The 19,046-nt window shown below is 41.6% G+C and overlaps 1 long non-coding RNA gene and 2 other non-coding genes across 3 annotated transcripts in view; all 3 read right to left on the reverse strand.

Moving 5' to 3' along the window:
* Positions 1 to 19,046, reverse strand: part of LOC148638367 (uncharacterized) — a 244,654-nt gene that overhangs the window by 171,147 nt on the left and 54,461 nt on the right. The window lies entirely within an intron of this gene.
* On the reverse strand, positions 3,444 to 3,525 carry trnal-aag (transfer RNA leucine (anticodon AAG)). The gene has a single exon. It is a non-coding gene; the product is annotated as a tRNA-Leu (tRNA).
* Positions 6,290 to 6,371, reverse strand: trnal-aag (transfer RNA leucine (anticodon AAG)). The gene has a single exon. It is a non-coding gene; the product is annotated as a tRNA-Leu (tRNA).

The raw sequence follows: 19,046 nt of genomic DNA on the forward strand, positions 1-19,046 counted from the left end.
TCTTGTAAAAATATATTTTCATTGTTCCAATATACATTAAGTCTGACTATCATATAATAAGTTAAATACAAAACTAAAGAAAAAATAGGGTTAAATATAATTCAAAATATTTTGCTAACAATGTTAACTGTTTATGAATAATAAAATGTATTAACTAAGGAGTAGGATGGCACAGTTGTTAGTATGTTTTTTGTTTTGTTTCTTTTTCATAAATACAACAGTAGTACTTGATGTCTCAGTGGCTTTCAAAATTAAATTATGCATGCAAACCTGTGAACTAGAAAGATAACTAAGATATCCATCCATTTATAATGGTGGCGAAGTGGTTAGCATTGCTATCTTGCAGCACTGGGGTCCTAGGTTCAATTCCTGCCATCCTGTGTGTGTGGGGTAAATAGTTCCCTGGTTCCGCACCCCTTGGTGTTTCTCTCGCTCTCTCTCGGGTCACTTGATCATTAGCTCGAAAGATTTCAGTGCTTTGTGTATATTCTAATGGTAGTGGGGGCAGGGTGTGTGGGAACAGGTTTGGTTGAAATTGCATTGGAGATCTATGTTCTTCACACCTGAAACATTTTCTCTGAAAGCATTTTCTTCGCAGTTTAACCGATCTTGTTACAGCATGTTACAGTTTACTATTATTAACCATATAAATTTTAAGTGCTTAATGCCATTTTTTGACCAGGCACGAATATTCTTAAGTCCATATCTTCGCAAGGGAATCAGTGCGAATTGCAATACTAATTAAATTAAAACTACTAACTACTAACTAATACTAGCTAATTAAAACAAACCAGAAACGTGTTGTTCTGTCTAATGACATTACAAGTGGAAAGATTACAGATTTTAATCGTCTTTAATTTTGTTACGTTATACATTTTAGAAACGTTTCATCCATACAAACACCACAAAACTATTTTCGATTGTATTTCTGAATAGTATGTTACACTTAGTTCACTGTTTTAAATACATCTAATTAAGAAAGTTAGGTGTTAGCATAAACTATTAGCAATCAATAATATTAAATTTAGCACTGTAATAAGCTGTTGCACTTTCCCCCGCATCTTGTAAAAATATATTTTCATTGTTCAAATATACATTAAGTCTGACTATCATATAATAAGTTAAATACAAAACTAAAGAAAAAATAGGGTTAAATATAATTCAAAATATTTTGCTAACAATGTTAACTGTTTATGAATAATAAAATGTATTAACTAAGGAGTAGGATGGCACAGTTGTTAGTATGTTTTTTGTTTTGTTTCTTTTTCATAAATACAACAGTAGTACTTGATGTCTCAGTGGCTTTCAAAATTAAATTATGCATGCAAACCTGTGAACTAGAAAGATAACTAAGATATCCATCCATTATATTCCATAATATCCATGAAATATATGGCGCTGAAATATGTGTGACGCAGTGGTGGCCTGACACGGTGAGGTGCCCTGGCAGCTGTATGATGCAGTGGTGGCTTGGCACGGTGAGGTGCGCTTGCAGCTATGTGACGCAGTGGTGGTCTGGCACGGTGAGGTGCGCTGGCAGCTGTGTGATGCAGTGGTGGTCGGGTATGTAGAGGTGGAATTTCCCGCCAGCGTGGAGCTTGAATTCACAACCTTGAGACTCAGTGTTCAAGAGTCACAGAAGAGGTCAGCCTGGTCTTCAGTTTGCCAACGATAAGCTCCGGCAGTGCTCCTCTGTAAAGCAGATTGTTCGGATCGGTTATGTGGGACGGCACTTCGATACTAAGATCGTTTGCAGCACACGCATGGTTTCCCCCTTCACGCAAAAAACATAGACGAAGGAAGCTCTATTGTCTTGAGCTGCTGACTCCCGGATTTAAAGCGCTCTGGGTGCCAGCTAAGTCTCTAACAAGCACACTATAAAGACAAGAATTACACTTTGCGCACGTCACGCATGGAATGGCGAGGCTACTTGATCCAATATTATCTAGTCTCACCTCATATGGTGCCGATTCCTGGTTTTCATTTCAGAAAGAGCACTGCAAACACCGTAAACAGTGCAAAACGTGTGATGAAAGAAGTCTTTTCCCCCCTTTGTCTAAAGCAGAACACAGAGGAGTCATGCCGAGGGTTGTGAGATCAAGATTTCAGTGGAGCACTGTCGTCTACGTCTTTAGCTACATGAGTTGGACATCCTCTTGTACACGGAAAGCAGATTGAGATCCTCTGACATGAAAAGTGCCAGATAAAAGCCATTTCTCATCCTTTCTCTTAGTGGTGGAGCTATCGCATGTAAATGAGGAAACTTGCAAGGCGAGCAGGCTCGGTCCACACCGAATGCAGATGTCTCAGAGCAGTTGAGACGTGTCCATGTGGCTGTCAAAGGACAGCACTTTGCCGGCGCCGTGGCTTAGTTGGCTAAAGCGCCTGTCTAGTAAACAGGAGATCCTGGGTCTGATTCCCAGCGGTGCCTTTCTTCCTGTCTTACTGTACAGAATTTATCCTTACGGGCAAATCCCATGCCTTTTAATTCAGGTGAATGCAAGTGTTCGTTTCCTTTCTGGAACAACTTGTTTTGAAAGAAATCTATACAGCTTGAGAAAGATGACACACAAATCTTGCTTATCAGTGAAGAAGAGGTGCTCCCAGCAGGCCAGCTAATACCAGCAAGTTTTTTTTCACCCTGACCCAGAGAATGGAGAAAAGCGAGGCGCCTGTGGCTCTGCAGTGTAATCAGTTCGGGAGTTCGGCGGTTAGCTGAAAGAGTGGTAAATGGAGCTCGCCCCAGCCCGTCCTTATTCTTTTAAAGAGGATAAAAAATTAACTTCGCCGCCACTACTACCAGCTTTAAAAGACTGCCATGGGCACGGAAAAAAACACACCACAGATGACTTTTCTGGAACCGAAGCAGAGATTCCTTTACGAACCAACTGATAAAGCTCAGCCAGTGAATACTGTTAACAGAATGTGAAACCACGATCAACTTTGTAACTGCAACCACAGGAAAAACAGCAAGAAGCAGGCTCCATTCCCCATTTAAATCTGTCGTGCGAGGCATGCTTTTTGGCACGCATGAAGTAAATCCCACGATCGCTTTTGAACTTGGACAAAGTACTTCCAAAGGAGCGCTATGCGCAAAGATTTAACAAGCTCAACCCCCGCCGATGATTTGGTGTGAAGAAGCAGAACATTCAAGTTTCACAGACAGAAGCAGCACACCAGCACAGCCAACATTAAAACGGAGGGCACACTACGATTTGCATTGACACAAAAGTGATCTGGGCAGACGTCGTTCCCTGCATAACGCAAAAAGTGGCAAAGCGCTTTTGGGTTGAGAGGACGCAAGAAGGTTTTTGTTTTGTGCCTTGATGTCAAGCTGAGAAAGTATCTTTAAACACTTTGCTTAGTTTCTCGAGAGACTGCCAAAAAGCAGCTCCCTCCCTTTCGTCTGAAGCCAGCTGAAAGGGGGTCTCGACAGAAGCACCTGGCAGCGGTGGGATTCGAACCCACGCCCCCGAAGAGACTGGAGCCTTAATCCAGCGCCTTAGACCGCTCGGCCACGCTACCCGCTGTGTGTTGTTTCTTTGTCTCATTACTTGCCCGGAGGAAGCCGGGTGGGTTTTGCTCTTGTCGCCCGACTTAGTGGCGTTATGACCGTGGAACCGACTGCACCTGCTTTTTCTGAGATGCTTCCCCTCTCATGGCGAGATCTCGACTTCTTTAACACCTCTGGATAAAGATCTTCTGTGGAGCAGGTTTCAGACCTCTGCGTACAGCACCCTTGATGTCATTTTATTTTTACAGCAGCCGCATCCGGAAAGTTGTGTCTTTTACGTTTTATTTGAACAACAAAACTACATACAATACAAACAAGAGCACATATAACGTATCAAGAAAATCGTCAGGGGCACATGCTATAATACAATTACACTTTATGAAAAACGATTACACAAGGTAAATAAAGATAAGGTCCGCACAGCTTGTTCTTACATTTCGAAAGAGTCCGTAAATACCCCTTGACGTCTATTTTGAACTGTTCAAACGTAGGACTCTTCCCAGACCATTTCACTTTATACCACATTCCTAAACGAGGATGCTTCTCCTGTTTTAGAACTATTTTGGGCGGTATGGCTTATACAGCACACGCACAGTATTCTAATGGTGGACTGCAGATCTGTGCTGTAGTTCAGTCGAATTCAAAGGATCCAGCAATCGTACTGGATTTGACTGGGATTCTGAAATGTCTCTTGCAAAAGTATTCGGGTTTGCTTGAACCTTTGATACAAAAAGTGATCTGATCTGAAACTACCCAGCTTACAATCTCTGAGGTAGTTGTCACTAAACTCTGACGTGATGTGGCACACATGTGCCGTGTGCCTTTACTTTTGTAAAAAACTGGTATCGGGAAAAGTTTCTTAATATTTCTTTTGATTAGCATGCAAGAAAATGTGATCATTACCTATGGAATTTCCCGCCAGCGTGGAGCTTGAATTCACAACCTTGAGACTCAGTGTTCAAGAGTCACAGAAGAGGTCAGCCTGGTCTTCAGTTTGCCAACGATAAGCTCCGGGAGTGCTCCTCTGTAAAGCAGATTGTTCGGATCGGTTATGTGGGACGGCACTTCGATACTAAGATCATTTGCAGCACACGCATGGTTTCCCCCTTCACGCAAAAAACATAGACGAAGGAAGCTCTATTGTCTTGGGCTGCTGACTCCCGGATTTAAAGCGCTCTGGGTGCCAGCTTAGTCTCTAACAAGCACACTATAAAGACAGGAATTACACTTTGCGCACGTCACGCATGGAATGGCGAGGCTACTTGATCCAATATTATCTAGTCTTACCTCATATGGTGCCGATTCCTGGTTTTCATTTAAGAAAGAGCACTGCAAACACCGTAAACAGTGCAAAACGTGTGATGAAAGAAGTCTTTTCCCCCCTTTGTCTAAAGCAGAACACAGCAGAGTCATGCCGAGGGTTGTGAGATCAAGATTTCAGTGGAGCACTGTCGTCTACGTCTTTAGCTACATGAGTTGGACATCCTCTTGTACACGGAAAGCAGATTGAGATCCTCTGACATGAAAAGTGCCAGATAAAAGCCATTTCTCATCCTTTCTCTTAGTGGTGGAGCTATCGCATGTAAATGAGGAAACTTGCAAGGCGAGCAGGCTCGGTGCACACCGAATGCAGATGTCTCAGAGCAGTTGAGACGTGTCCATGTGGCTGTCAAAGGACAGCACTTTGCCGGCGCCGTGGCTTAGTTGGCTAAAGCGCCTGTCTAGTAAACAGGAAATCCTGGGTCCGATTCCCAGCGGTGCCTTTCTTCCTGTCTTACTGTACAGAATTTATCCTTACGGGCAAATCCCATGCCTTTTAATTCAGGTGAATGCAAGTGTTCGTTTCCTTTCTGGAACAACTTGTTTTGAAAGAAATCTATACAGCTTGAGAAAGATGAAACACAAATCTTGCTTATCAGTGAAGAAGAGGTGCTCCCAGCAGGCCAGCTAATACCAGCAAGTTTTTTTTCACCCTAACCCAGAGAATGGAGAAAAGCGAGGCGCCTGTGGCTCTGCAGTGTAATCAGTTCGGGAGTTCGGCGGTTAGCTGAAAGAGTGGTAAATGGAGCTCGCCCCAGCCCGTCCTTATTCTTTTAAAGAGGATAAAAAATTAACTTCGCCGCCACTACTACCAGCTTTAAAAGACTGCCATGGGCACGGAAAAAAACACACCACAGATGACTTTTCTGGAACCGAAGCAGAGATTCCTTTACGAACCAACTGATAAAGCTCAGCCAGTGAATACTGTTAACAGAATCTGAAAGCACGATCAACTTCGTAACTGCAACCACAGGAAAAACAGCAAGAAGCAGGCTCCATTCCCCATTTAAATCTGTCGTGCGAGGCATGCTTTTTGGCACGCATGAAGTAAATCCCACGATCGCTTTTGAACTTGGACAAAGTACTTCCAAAGGAGCGCTATGCGCAAAGATTTAACAAGCTCAACCCCCGCCGATGATTTGGTGTGAAGAAGCAGAACATTCAAGTTTCACAGACAGAAGCAGCACGCCAGCACAGCCAACATTAAAACGGAGGGCACACTACGATTTGCATTGACACAAAAGTGATCTGCTCAGACGTCGTTCCCTGCATAACGCAAAAAGTGGCAAAGCGCTTTTGGGTTGAGAGGACGCAAGAAGGTTTTTGTTTTGTGCCTTGATGTCAAGCTGAGAAAGTATCTTTAAACACTTTGCTTAGTTTCTCGAGAGACTGCCAAAAAGCAGTTCCCTCCCTTTCGTCTGAAGCCAGCTGAAAGGGGGTCTCGACAGAAGCACCTGGCAGTGGTGGGATTCGAACCCACGCCCCCGAAGAGACTGGAGCCTTAATCCAGCGCCTTAGACCGCTCGGCCACGCTACCCGCTGTGTGTTGTTTCTTTGTCTCATTACTTGCCCGGAGGAAGCCGGGTGGGTTTTGCTCTTGTCGCCCGACTTAGTGGCGTTATGACCGTGGAACCGACTGCACCTGCTTTTTCTGAGATGCTTCCCCTCTCATGGCGAGATCTCGACTTCTTTAACACCTCTGGATAAAGATCTTCTGTGGAGCAGGTTTCAGACCTCTGCGTACAGCACCCTTGATGTCATTTTATTTTTACAGCAGCCGCATCCGAAAAGTTGTGTCTTTTACGTTTTATTTGAACAACAAAACTACATACAATACAAACAAGAGCACATATAACGCATCAAGAAAATCGTCAGGGGCACATGCTATAATACAATTACACTTTATGAAAAACGATTACACAAAGGTATTCGGGTTTGCTTGAACCTTTAAAAAAAAGTGATCTGAACTACCCAGCTTACAATCTCTGAGGTAGTTGTCACTAAACTCGGACATGATGTGCCACACATGTACCGTGTGCCTTTACTTTTGTAAAAAACTGGTATCGGGAAAATTAAAGTCGAAACCCAAAACAGTAACATATTTAAGAGTAAATGCCTCCTAATAGCTAGCAAGCGCTCCTAGTTAGTAAAGTTGTTTGTGTTCCTGCCTGTCATGCGGGAAACCGGGGTATGATTACCGACGGGGAGACAGCTAGTTTTTTTATGATCAGATTCCAGTCTTTAATGCTGTGTGTGAGAGTTTATGTAACTTTCCTTTTCTCACATTTTCTGACGACTATTCCGAAGGAGAGCCCTGTCAACTCCTAATACTTTTCAAAAATCTGCCTGCATGTTTGATTAGTTTTGTTTTACTTAGAAAAAGTTCAATATCGATCATAACTAAAGAAAATTATGATCAGAAACAAAAACAAAATGTTGAAGATGCAACTTTATCTTGAATCAGAGATGGGTGACATGGGCTTCTGTTCTGATATTGTTGTACGAGAAACAGGAGGAATCTCTTCTCTCCTATGGAGCATGAGCTGAATCAGGAATGAGACATGTCATATATCAACGAATGACCTACATCGTAAAACTAAAACTAAAATAAAAACTAACATTAAGTTATCAGAGACATCCATTTATATACAAACAAGAGACAGACAAAGCAATAATTCTACATTAACTTGTCCTGCACTGATCAGACTAATTGAAATGGTCTGATTCAGAGCCTGTGCAGCTTGTGCTAATACAACAACGCCAGTATTGAACCCTCAGCACCATACTGACTACTGAGCACAAGTTCAGCTGCTCTCCAGCTTTGTTACGCATGTTTTTTTATTGCAAATGGAGCTGATCTCCAGACAGTACAGTGTTAGTCAGCAGCCTCTACTAGTAATACATCGCCCCTGTCCAAAATCTCTAGGTAAAAAAAAACACATTTTATACATTTGTCTGTTTAAAGATATAATCTCTTTAAAAAAGACAAAGGGTTTGTGTGTCAATTGTTTCGAATTAATTTTTAACGCAAAGAAAAGTAGTTTTCTTCCAAGAAATCACACATTTGTCGCAACCTCCATACTATACTTCTCTCTTGTAGTATTAAAGCATTTTGATTTAAACTGAACAATATATTAAATGTTTCATCTATACACTTACGATTAACATAGGCAGCCTTGAACGGATTGCGGAAATCAAATATACAGATGGATTCAGAGTGTGCTTTCCAACTTTTGTGTAACATTTTCCTTTGATAGGGCGGAGTTGTTTTTAAAATCTGGATTAAATAAAAAGGAGTGACGTCAGTGTAAAACAGCTTTCCTTCATGGGGAACAACAGTTGTGTTCCATATTTCTAATTATTTTGGTTTCAAGATAGCAATTAAGTATGAAACATAAAAGCCAGCTGGATAAATCTGTTACACGTCATTTACAATGGTCTTTCAACTAATAGCCCGTGCAGGGATCAAACCCCAACTGTTGTTGTGAGTTGCATAAGGCTCTGCAACATGCAGATGAGAAACTAACCTCCGCTTCTTCATTATATACACAGTGAGCTATATTTGCGAGCCTACTGCCCCCTGCGGGCTCTGTATTTGATTGCGGTACAAGACCGGCCGTGGAGGTAAAGTGAGACGGGTGTGTACATTAAAAGGCTCATAGCGTCCCTGGGAAGGCTCAAACCACCACCCTTTTTGTTAACAACCGAGCCACAAAGACTCATGTACAGCTTAACACTCCTCGGTCTCAGTGAAAGTGATACACTGGAGTGAAAGTGAAAGTGATAAATTTCTGGAGAATCATTTGTCAGTTTCCCTACGGGACTAATAAAGTATTATCTATCTCTCTTAAAGAAAAATCGCCAACAGTGGCCGATATCTATTGGAGTTTTTTTCATTCTATACTGCAATTTCTGAAGGGTACAGGCTTGGGGAATTGGACCTTATGGTGAAGGCTGCGGGCTCAGCAGCAGCAGAACCTGATCAGTATCGGTTGACTCCGATATACTTTGACAACTTAACTTCTGGATTTAGAGACATTTACCTTAGTGTCGGTATACTAAGATGTTTTGGTAACGAGGAAGGAGGGACAAAGCAAATTGGCAGAATGTGTGCTATTTTGTTGACTACAAGTCCTCACATGCCAGAGGGTCAATATTAAAAAAAACGTAACAGTATAATCTCTTGTACTTCACAATTTAATAGTGTCTGTTACATTGTGTCTCACACCTCAGTGTCAGAATTGTGAGACGAGTATGTAATCAGGAGGGAGGGCAATAGCAATTCAGCAGAAATTGCATTCACCTTTTCCCAATGCATTCTCACATGCCATTTTCTCATATGCCATGCTCAGAGGGTCATATTTTTAAAATGGTACCGTAAAATGTCCTGAAGTTCAGGATTTTGACAGTCTGTTATATTGTGTCTCACACCTTGATGTCAGAAATATGAGATGATTTTAAAATCAGGAGGGAGGGCCCTAGAAATATAGCAAACATTGCATTTACCATTTGACAATGTATTCTCTCGTGCCATGTTCAGAGGGTCGTATTTAAAAAAACGGTACAGTACAATGTCCTGAAGTTCAGGATTTTGATAGTCTTTTCCATTGTCTATCACACATCTGTGTCAGAATTTTTAGACATTTTTATAACCAGGAGGTAGGTTCGATCACCCTCTGCTCATCCTCAGTTAACCATTTAGTCTCATATGCCATGTTCTAAATGTCCCATTTAAAACGGCTATATTAAAATTTCTTGTAAAATGCAAGAGTTTGAGACTTTTTATGATCAGAAGGCAAGGTCGTGGAAAATATGCAGGAAGTGCCAGTGAATTTACGTTTTGCCTTTGTCTTATTTACTCGTGGTATAACATGCCAGTTTGTTTTATTGTGAGTTGTGTTTCTGAAATGTGTTTCATACAAAAATGCAATTTGGACAGTCTCTATTTACATATTCCCCTTTACTGAGGAAATGTACAATAATACATCCAGATAAGTATTTTTAAAAATGACTGTAGAGAGCCATCTACAGACGAAAGACGACATAACATCACAGCAGTAGCATTTAAGATGGAACGAAAAACACAAAGCAGCAGCTAGCGAATAAGAAGCCAACTTCAGCCTCGTTAATGCAATAGCATTAGGTGAGGTGGAAAAATATTTCTTGCTCTGAATCTTAACATTTTTATAGGAGGTGTTCTAGGACCTCTTGCCTCAGAAAAAAACTGCCAGTACATCACTTATTTCTACTCCATCAATAGCAGCAGTGTTATCAGTACTGAGCCCTAAATGTAGGTCCTATCATCATATAAAAAGTCAAAAGTATCGACTGCATTCAACTGATAAAATGTATCTTCTATGAGAGTTATATCTTTATCCAAAATACATCGGAAACAAATTTGCACGTTTTTTGGGGGGGATCCTGAAGACTGAGACTCAAAACTTTTTTTTCCTTCTTTCCAGGAGGAAGGATTATTCAGATGCAAACGTTGTCCCAAAATCGATGTACTCTTCAATGATATTCAAATCCTCAAATTCTTCATCTGAATGTCGATATTAAAATATGATATCGTACAAATTGTGGTTTTCTTTTTAAAGCAAATTTTATGCTTTAAATTAAATAAATTGTATTTATTATGAATGTGCCGGAATTTTTTCAATACTTTAGAGGGTTCTGCCATTTTAGATGTTATGCTGTTCCTGTCTGATTTATCAAATGTGTCATTTAAATCTCCCGTCATTTCTATATCAGCCTGAAGGCCTTGAAGTAAAGATTGCAATTCATCCAAAAATGCAATTCATCCAAAAAAAGTTTCCCACTGGTGATACATACAAGGAAATGAATGTACATTTTCCCCCCAAATCAACAAATTTAAAATCAAATACCTCCCTCATCTGCAGGTGGAGAGAATAATGTCAGAATAAGTACAGGTTTAAAAGTCAGGAGCATTGATAGTCCTATTTTAAAATGACACTAAAATGCTCACAATATATTAAAAAGCTCTGTAAAATAATAAAAAAAATTAAAACAAGGTAAAAAGAAATAATACACAGTTATAAAGCTCAGGAATTATCAATGGGAAGTTACAATGGGTTGATATGATTTAAAAAATAAAATGTTTGAAAAAATCCACTTACAATATGCTAAAAATGGCAAGAATACTTAAAACAGGTGTGTAAAATTTAAAAAAATAAATAAAACAAGTTAAAAATAAATACTAAATGGGTTTAAAATTCAGGAATGTGATTGGTCAGATGCTTACAATGAGTGTTGCTGGTGTTTCGTGTGATTTACCGAAATGAAATAAATATTCAATTTAAAAACGGCAAGAGCTCGTATGAAAAAAAAGTTCTTAAGTATCTTTGTTGTAAAAGCTGCGCCAGAACTAGTGTATTCATATACATCAGAAAAGTAGCTGAACTTGACTGGTTTATATTCAGTTATATGCATTGGGGACGAAAAGGAGACTTACATGGATTTTATTAGGTTTGAGGAATCAGAAAATTAATTTTTACATGTTTATGCCTACGAGCAGAAATAACTTCCTGCTTTCAGCACTTTTATTGTTTTTGGTTGTAACCTCGAACAGAGAAACCCAGTACTGACTCATAGAAACGCCCCGGAGTTTCTGTGTTTCTGGGATTTAAGAGGGATGTACTGTATGAAGACAGTAAAGGGAGTTTTTTTTTCCCACTGTAGAGTATGAAGGCGGTTTGATGAGTCTGGAGGGAGGAGGCACGCATTCCGCACGGGGAGCGCAGAACAACGAGTTTCACCTGCAGCTCGCCGAGTCCTGTCCTATATAACCGCTGAGCCTGGGACACACTGAGTCTCTAACCAGTGTTCGAGATGTAAAGGGTTGAACCCAGAAGTCGAGAGTGGAGTTTTTGTATAAGTGTAAGATTAAGGGAATAGGGTTTTGGTGGGTTTGGTGCACAGATGAGGTTTCGGTTTAGGTTTAGTTTGCTTTTGACACATTTGTAACGGCCATGGCGGCCTGTAGAGTCGGCATGTGCTGTTACTTTTGCGCACGTTTGGTGTATAAGGGTGGTGAGGTTTCGGCTCACTCGGGTGATATTTCATGGTTGGCCTTTTCAAGGAAGGTGTTACAGAAAGTCAAATGATGTCAAATGCTTAATCACTTTGCTGAAGGGAATTGGTTTTGACATTAGTTTCAATCGGTGAAGTTACTGGAAGAATTTTGGATGAAAATAGAGGAGGAAAAAAAGATGTGGGCCTGATTAGAATGTTTGAATGGCAAAAGCTGATGGATCTTTCTAATGTGGTGTGAGCCTGGTCAGTACCTGGATGGGAGACCTCCTGGGAAAAACCAAGGTTGCTGCTGGAAGAGGTGTTAGTGGTGCCAGCAGGGGGTGCTCACCCTGTGGTCTGTGTGGGTCCTAATGCCCCAGTATAGTGACGGGGAAACTATACTGTAAACAGGCGCCGTCCTTCGGATGAGACTTAAAACCGAGGTCCTGACTCGCTGTGGTCATTAAAAATCCCAGGGCGTTTCTCGAAAAGAGTAGGGGTGTAACCCCGGCGTCCTGGCCAAATTTCCCATTAGCCTTTACCAATCACGGCCTCCTAATAATCCCCCTCTATGAATTGGCTACATTACTCTGCTCTCCTCCCCACTGAAAGCTGATGTGTGGTGAGCGTTCTGGTGCAGTATGGCTGCCATCACATCATCCAGGTGGATGCTGCACACTGGTGGTGGTGGAGGGGAGTCCCCATTACCTGTAAAGCGCTTTGAGTGGAGTGTCCAGAAAAGCGCTATATAAGTGTAAGCAATTATTATTAACTAATAGGACTGTGATTGTTCGCATGTTTAATGAGATGGTGATGAAGGAAGATGTTGTGACATGGTTGTCTAAGTATTGTTTAGTGAAAGGTGAGCTTCAGAAAGTCTTGGATGATAATGGCATCTGGAACTGTGCATGGAGAGTACCTGTTTCATTGCATGAAGACAAAAAATGGTTATGGTGGATTTAAACACATTCCTTCTTTGATTGGATTAGGTGAAAATAGAGGCCTTGTGTTCTACCAAGGGCAGCCAAAACCGTGCAGGAGATGTGGGGAGCTGGGTTACTTTGTGGATGCCTGTACAAAGGTGGTGTGTGGTATCTGCAAGGAAATTGGACATGCATATACTGAATGTACAAGCGTGAGGAAATGTAATCCAAATGTAAATGTTTAAAGACTGTCCAAATTCCTTTGCAAATAAAACAAAACTGGGAAGACCAATGCAAAAACGGGAAGAGTTTGAAGAGGCATTTAGGGCTGGAGCAGTGGTTATGGATCAGGAACTGGATGTGGTTGATGTTGAAGAAAGTGGTGAAAAAGAAGGGGATGAGGGGGAGGTAAAAGAGAATGATGATGTTGCAAAAAGTGAGGTGGAATCTGAATTGATTGGTAGCATCTCTTCCAATAGCCTGCCACCTGTGGAGACTGAAAGTGCTCAAATGAAATGTACAGAACAGAGGGTGCAGTCTAAAAGAGACATTGGATTTAGAAAATGATTTAACTCCAAGCAGTAGAGTGAGGGAAGATCATTTTCCGAGTCCTCAGGTAGGTTCTCCCATGGGTTTAGATGTCTCTAATATATGTGATCTTACTTACCAAGCTTTAGAACCAAAGACTCAAGGAGGGCAGGTGGAGAAATATCCTATGGAGACAATTAAAGCAAAAGGGGGGGGCTGTATAGTAGGTGTCACCTACTGAATGATTGTAGCCAGAGCTTTTAGTCTCCCCTGGTCCTACTTAAGTATGGCTCTTAATATTGTGTCAATAAATGTGAGAAGCATTCGCTCCAAGTTAAGGGCAAGGACTATACTATCATTTGTGAGGAAGGTAAATGCTGATATTGTGTTGTTACAGGAGTGTGGGTTACCTTTTAAAAACGGCTATAAGGATATGGAAGAACTGTGGACATTGGGCCCATCAATCTGGAGTGGGTCCAAAGAAAATCAATCTGATGGTATAGCTGTTCTAATTAAAAATAAGATGGTAGAGGTACGTCAGCACCTTGTAATGAAACCAGGAAGAGCACTGGTGGTGTATCTGGGTTTCATGAATGTCTAATTTAAACTCTTAAATATATATTGTCTGAGTTGCTCACATGACAGATATGTCCTAATTCAGGAACTGAGTATATTGATTGGGATGGGATTTTAATTCTCTTTTAGAAAGAGAAGGCAGAATGAGGGGCGAGAGGCGGGTCCAATTTGATAAATCATCAATATTATTGCAAACATTATGTAAAGATTTTAAACTGAAAGATGGCTTCAAACTTCATAGTCAGGGGAGGGCAGGTTTCACATGGCACTAGTCTAATGGGACCCAAGCCTCACGCATTTTGTTTGATACGTGATTTTACTTGCACAACCGCAGGCCTAACCCCTGTTTTTTTTTTCTCTGACCATTGTCTGCTGTCATGTACAATTTCTATTCCAACAGCTGTTACTGTGGGGAAGGGTGTGTGGAAGCTTGATATTTTGCTTCTGGAAGGTGAGGAAGTGACGCACAGGTTCAGGGAAAGATATAAGGAATGGCGGTCTTTGTATGACCTGTTTGGCACAAGAGCACAGTGGCCGACCCTGCGCTCTGACCCCCAGCTTCTCTCCCTCTCTGTGTGTCTCATGGAGGTAGAAAGACTACAAGCTGTGCAAACTTCCAAATCTTTAACATCATTTCAAGGGTGTATGATAGATCATTCACAAGATCAAATGGCTGTTTATTATTGTAAGAACTGTAGTTCACTACTGTTCTTTTTACTCTTTTGCTTGCATTATACAGCCGTTAAGTGCATTTAGAACCTAAGAGATATCCAACTGATTAACCTGTCTGATGAATGTTAAATGGGTTGTGACTTTTGGCAAAGTTTTTTGCAACATTATTTGTTTCATGAATACCATTCATCTCTATAACAACTTTCCTGTACCCTGAACATATGTTTTAAATTGCTTGATCCCATTTGGTGCAACCTTTCCGTTGTACTCGTAATGTGTTGTTTGCATTAGGAGTGTGTTAAATAAGCAGAAAAGAAGCCCGTTTCTTCTAATGCTTCTGACCTTATACAGTGGTCAGAATCTCTCATCCAAAAGCTGATGAGTGGGAGGGGGGGAAATTAGTGCGTAAAAAAACATTAAAGAGCATAAGGGTTTTCATCACATAGACTTGTTTGACTGTTTAGGATTAATGTTTTGGTGCCAGATCAATTAAAGGACAACAACCAGAAACACTGGTTCTCAGACTGAACGCATTCTCCTTCAATAATCTTTTTTACCAACAGGTGAGTGGAGTTGCCATGGGCACCAGAATGGGACCCAGCTATGCCAATATCTTTGTTGGCTGGGTAGAAGAACGCTTCTTCGCTTCCTACACTGGCTATGTCCCTGACCTCTACAAGCGATATATTGATGACTGCGTCAGTGCCGCCACATGCTCCAACGATCAGCTTAAGTGCTTCCTGCACCATTTCACCAACTTCCACCTGTCCCTCAAATATATGGTTAACATATCTTCCACTACTCTTCCGTTTCTGGACATCAACTTCTCCATCAACTACCCCAGACTCTCCACTTCTGTTTATTACAAACCCACGGATTCACACAGCTATCTCTTGTTTTCACCCCAAACATACTAAAAATTCTCTCCCTTTTTCACAGTTCCTTCGGCTACAACAAATATGCAGCAACGACATCGACTTCCAGAATCAAACCCTCAAAATCTACTCCTTTTTCATCAACAGAGGATACCCCAGCAGTGTTATTGACAGGGCCCTTGCCCGAGCCAAAAAAACCCCTCGGACCATCAACCCAATCAGGAACTCCCACCATAACAACCGCATTCCTTTGGTGCTTCCCTAACACACTTCCTATCCCCAGGACTGTTAATGACAACTTTTCCATCCTACAGGATGATCCCTCCATTGGGGCCCTCTTTTCTGACCGCCCCATCATCTCATATCGCCAATCACCTAATCTGCGCAACCTTCGTGTTCACAGCTCCCTTGACCGCTCTCAGCAACCATCCACACCAGGTACTTTCCCCTGCAACAGAGCTCGTTGTATCGCCTGCAAGTACACATCCAACACCACACTCATTCTAGGCCCCTCAGGACAATTCAGGATCACCCAGATGGCATCTTGTACCTCCAGCAACCTTATCTACTGTATCTCTTGCAGTTAATGCCCAGTTTCTCTCTATATTGGAGAAACAGGAAGGAGACTTGGAGACCGCTTCAGAGAACATGTCAGGGCTGTGAAGATTGAAGATCTCTCCAAAAACCATTGTTTCTCATTTCACCTCTGATGGCCATGACCACTCTAATCTCTCCGTCTGTGTTCTCAAAGATGGTTTTCTGAACTCATACATTAGAAAGACTACCGAAACCAAACTTATCCTGCAGCTAGGATCACACCTTCCCCCTTCTCTAAACAACAGACTACTATTCTACTAAATTTTCTCCATTCATTGGAAGTTGTATTTCACACCTCTCAACACCTATTCTGACTTCACACCTCTTGATTGCCCTCTCTTTCTGTCCCCTGCTCCCATCTCTCACTCCTCCTCCCTCCCAGCCTTTGTTCTCCCACTACATTACCTTTGCCTACTGCCTTTTCTTTCTCACACCTGAATAAGGCTCCACAGCAGAAACATTGTTTTCTCTCTTCTTTTTTTTTCAGCATGGAATAAACCTACTACTTGTTCCTTAACAACCGGAAACAATATCGGTCTTTCCAGAGCTGTAAGTAGTCATTCCAAGTTTATTAACTTGTCTCTGTGCTTGTATGTACTCTTCAATAGCCACTGATGTTATTTACAGCAACTATTTTTAAAAATAAATTAGCATTTTTTTGGACTTCCTTTAAAGAATTGGCACATTTGGCAGAGCGGTGGGTCTGTGGCTGTTGGCTGCACCTGTGGCTGGAAGGTTGCTGGTTTACATCTCACGGTCGGCAGAGGAATCCTACTGTCACGGACGTCCAAAGGGACTCACTGTGGGGAGCAGGAGAGCGGAAAAAGACCCATATGCGTAGCGGCAAGACGGGAAAAAGGCCCGGGCTCATTAGTGCAAAGAGTTCAGGAATGCCGTATAGAAACCTATGCCCTCAGGGAGCGGACGTGGGGCGCCCTGGTGCTAGGCGGGTCTCAGGACATCCGAACGTCAATGCTGAGCGAGGACAGAGTGCAAGACCCGGAAATATATAGCCCAAGGGAAAGAGAAAGACCGGAAGGACAGCAGACCGGAAACTAGGGACGGGACAGAGAAGGAGCGCCCTAGTTCCTAGGAGGGCGTGACACCTACTCCATTGGGCTCCTGAACAAGGCCCTTAACCCCAACTGCTCCAGGGGTGCCGTATAAATGGCTGACCCTGTGCTCTGACCCCCAGCTTCTCTCCCTGTATGTGTGTCTCAAGGAGAGCAAGCTGGGGTATGCAAAATAGGAATTCCTAATGCAAGAAATTGTATATGGTCAATACAGTGATCATATCTTATTGGCACATGGTAATCTCCAAGGAACAAGTAATAGGTTTATTCCATGCTGAAAAGAGAAGAAGAAAACACAATGTTTTGACCATGGAGCCTTCTTCAGTTATGATTTGATTTTTTACAATCATACCCACACAAACTTTGCAATTTTTAAAAATCTTGCAAACACAACCCAGATATGTTGACTTAAAAAAACAAAACAATCTGGGGGGTATTTTTTTTTAAGAAACACATACTTCTTTTCTAGTTTTTTATGTGGCTGTGACTGTCAGAAATCCTCAGTGAAAAGGTATGCAGATCCTGTGCAGATGTAAGTAGTTATTGAGACAGGCGAACAACCCAGAACGTCAGGCGAGGTCCAAGGTCGAGAGGCAAAAGAGAGTCCATAACCAGTAAGCGAGATTCAGAGTAAACGCGAGGTAGAGCTCTCAAAGAGAAGACTCAATACCGAGTAGCGGGAAGCGGGTTTGAATGGTTAAAACAGTGCTGCTTGCCGCACAGTAGAGCATGTGCTGGTGGATTAACACATGTTGATCTCCACCAGTTGGCTGGTGGTCGTGACATTGACAGAATGCTGTTTTGTGATTGATGCTATATCAAAATATAGGGTCCCTCAAAAATTAAACACAGAAATAAAAACATTGAATGGATTTGTACATCTGTTGCACTCCTACACTATTAACATCCATTGGGAGTTGAATTTCAATTATGTTTCCACTTCATTCAGATGTGTTCCCTATTTTTCAGATTGTTGGCAATGCCACATGTTAAAGGAGGACAGAGAAGTAGGAGGCCAGACCTGTGGCTGGTGGAGTAGGGAATTAGATCAAAGAATTTCTGAAGTTTTTTAAGCTAGAAAAAAAAAATTAGGTGGCATGACAATATGTGGTCAACACTGTCAAACAGAGTCCTTGGAGAGGATTACTCCAGCAACAAGAAATGGTTATCAGTGATTTGGCATGAAGATAGAAAAAAAGTAAGAACCCAAGTGCTTAGGGCGCAGAAGGAGGTGAGTATTGGTAAGGATTCAAAACCAGATGACAGTATACAATCTATAGTCCATATTTCAAGTCAAAGTGAGAGACATAGTTTGGAAGGCAACACAGAGCTCAGAAGTTCATCAGGAGATACAGAAGATGCATGGGCTGCACACGGCAGCACAGACAGTGGTGACATGTTTGAAGGAGAAAAAATCTGTGTAGAATCAGAAAAAAAGCCTGAAGAGCACAGTGAATATTCCCAGGGGGAAAGCTTACCTGGGACATCACCTCAGGATAAAAGGGGATTAAGAAAGATTATGTCTGTGCCTAAAACTTTCCAAGTATGTCTGAAGGCTGAACAATGGAGAATAATACCACCTTTAAAAGGTACATCTAAACTAAGATGATCATGGACCCATATCTTATATAGAGAGTTCAGGAAGATAAATCCTTGCTGCCCAATAGCCTTAAAATACCAATACATCAGGAAAGAGAACAGCAGAAAAAAAACTTTCTTATAATTAAAGCAGTCTGTACTTTCAGTTCCTACCTTCAGTACCTTCAGTTCAGTACTTTCAGTTCCTGTAATGTAAAATACACAATGACAACAAGACAAACCAATGGGCAATGATGACATCACAATTGATGTTGTACTAGTAGGGCAAATACAACACAGTGAAAGGGAAACACAATTTCGACAGGCACGTCAGCCTTATCGTTGAAAGATTGCCCGT

This window comes from Lepisosteus platostomus (genome assembly GCF_059453375.1).
Source record: "Lepisosteus platostomus isolate fLepPlt1 chromosome 5 unlocalized genomic scaffold, fLepPlt1.hap1 SUPER_5_unloc_1, whole genome shotgun sequence".
Lineage (NCBI taxonomy): Eukaryota > Metazoa > Chordata > Actinopteri > Semionotiformes > Lepisosteidae > Lepisosteus > Lepisosteus platostomus.